We start from the raw sequence: 2581 nt of genomic DNA, 5'->3' as shown, positions 1-2581 counted from the left end.
TATTTTTGCAAATAAAGAGTTATACTTTGTGATTGTCATTGCTAACGATCTCTTTAGCTTTGTTTGATTGTGCATGACACGAAAGAGCAAGCAATCACCTCTTATTCCTGTTGATCTTGAATTGGACAGAACTTTAAGGACCGTTAGGAGGCAACTACGAGGTGTTTCTGAACCTCAAATTATTTACACCGATTCAGAATCAGAAGAAACATCATGAAAGATGATGCTCCTCCACGACCGCCTCCTCCGGAGCCACGCCTACTCCAAGATTATGGGCATCCGAAAAGTTTTGAGCTTCGTAGTGGAATTTTGCTACCCACTACGACGGTCAATAACTTTGAATTGTCACCCTCATTAATCCGGATGATAAAGCTTGATCAATTTGGAGGTGCACCAACCGAATGTCCTTTCACACATTTGGACAACTTCTATGAGCTTTGTGCTACTATTAAGCAAAATGGTGTTACCGATGAGTTTGTCAAGATGCATATGTTCCATTTTTCTCTTCGTGATAAGGCAAAGCATTGGTTGAGAACGGTTCCGGAAGGTTCTTTGACTACTTGGAATGAGGTCACAAAGGCTTTTCTTGATAAATATTGTCCACCCGAGAAGACAGCCGAATTGAGGCGGAAGATCACAAATTTTACTCAAGAAGAGGATGAGACTTTGAGTGAGGCATGGGAGCGATTCAAGGAGTATGTTAGATCATGCCCTGACCATGGTTTCAACCAATGGCTTGTTGTTCAAAGCTTCTATGATGGCCTACATCCTACATCGAGATCTCACCTAGATGCGGGTGCCGGTGGTCAAATTAGAAGCTTCCGGTGGATCAAGTGGAGAAGATGATTGAGGAAATAGCAAAACTCCATGCATGGGGTAGTGATAGAAGAGCTACTCCGAAGAAAAGTGTTGGTGGTAAGCATGAGGTTGACACCATTGATTTCTTGAACTCAAAATTTGACATGCTAGCAAAGAGGCTTGAAAAATCTAACATGGGTTCTACATGTGCTCCGGTCCAAGTAATGTCTTGTGAGATTTATGGAGGTGTTGATCATCTCTCTTCTTATTGTAACTCCACCATGGAGCAAGCGGCGGCCATAAATCCAAGATTTGATCCTTATTCTCAAACATACAATTCGGGGTGGAGACACCACCCAAATTTCACATACAAGGACAATCAAGGGATTCAACCACCTCCTCCTCCTCAACAACAACAAGCTCCTCAACGCCTAACACCCATTCCACCATATAGGCCACCGGGTTTCAATCAAGGTGCTTACAACCAAGGTGGGTACAACCAAGGAGCTTCATCTCAACCTAAGCCTCAATTCAATCAAGCTCCTCCTCAAAAGTCAAATCTTGAATCTATCATGGAGACTTTCATTGCTCATCAAACCAAGACAAATGTGGATATCGACAAGCGCCTAAGTGAGGTAACTTCTTCGGTCCAACAACTCCAAGCCCACAACAAGATCATAGAGACTCAATTGGGTCAAATTGCACAACATGTGGGAAGTTCTTCTTCAAGTTCCGGTCCTCAACTTCCGAGCCAAACTGTTTTGAACCCAAAAGAGCACATAAAAGCAATCACTTTGAGATCGGGAAAAGGCTATGAAGGTTCGGTCATGAGAGAAGAGTTAGCCACAAAGAGAGATGAGGGATGTGGAGAAGAAGAGAAAATTGAGAGTGAAAGAGTGCAAAGTGAGCAAAGTGAGCAAAGTGAGCAAACACAATGTGAGAAGAGTGACTCAAAGAGTGAAGAGGTTGTGATTAAGGAGAGTGAAAAAGCTCCCATGAAGCCCTACAAGCCACCCATCCCTTTTCCTCATAGGGTGGTTGAGAAGAAGTTGAATGAGAAATATTCTAAGTTTCTTGATGTCATGAAGGGGTTACAAGTGAACATTCCTTTCCTCCATGCCATGGCACAAATGCCAACTTATGCAAAAAATTTAAAAGAACTTCTTACCAACAAGGCAAAGTTTGAAGAAGCAACCGTTTCTCTTCCTATGGAAGTGAGTGCTATCATTCAAAACAAGCTTCTAGAAAAGCATAGTGATCCGGGTAGCTTCTCAATACCGGTGAAGATAGGTGATCTAGAGCCAAAGAATGCCCTTTGTGATCTTGGGGCAAGTGTTAGCCTTATGCCTCTCTCTATGGCTCAAAGGCTAAATGTTGGGGGAATGAAGCCTACACGGATGTCACTTCAACTAGCCGACCGTTCGGTTAGATCACCCTTAGGAGTTTTGGAAGATGTCCCGGTCCAAGTTGGAAGAGTTTTTGTGCCTTGTGATTTTGTCATTATGGAGATGGAAGAAGACTCCAAGGTTCCTCTTATTCTAGGAAGGCCTTTCCTTTCTACGGCGGGAGTTGTTATTGATGTGAAAGATGGGCGGTTAACTTTGAATGTTGGAGATGAGAAAATCACTTTCACTCTTCAATAAGCAATGAACTCACCCATGATGAATGAAGTCCACCGCATTGACACCTTGAAAGAGGACTTGAAGGAATTTAGAGAAATGATTGAAGTGAAAGACCCATTGCAAGCTATCATAATGGGAAGAGATTTTGAGGAAAGTGAGGA

The 2581-nt window shown here is 42.8% G+C and overlaps 1 non-coding gene across 1 annotated transcript; it reads right to left on the bottom strand.

Moving 5' to 3' along the window:
- Positions 1-618: 618 nt before the first annotated feature.
- LOC130468207 (small nucleolar RNA R71) lies at positions 619-725 on the bottom strand. The gene has a single exon (XR_008928627.1). It is a non-coding gene; the product is annotated as a small nucleolar RNA R71 (small nucleolar RNA).
- Between the last annotated feature and the right edge of the window lie 1856 nt (positions 726-2581).

The sequence above is a fragment of the Spinacia oleracea genome, chromosome 2 (genome assembly GCF_020520425.1).
Source record: "Spinacia oleracea cultivar Varoflay chromosome 2, BTI_SOV_V1, whole genome shotgun sequence".
NCBI classification, from domain to species: Eukaryota; Viridiplantae; Streptophyta; class Magnoliopsida; order Caryophyllales; family Amaranthaceae; genus Spinacia; species Spinacia oleracea.
Note: the sequence above shows the minus strand (reverse complement) of the source record. Positions and strands in the feature narration are given on the sequence as shown.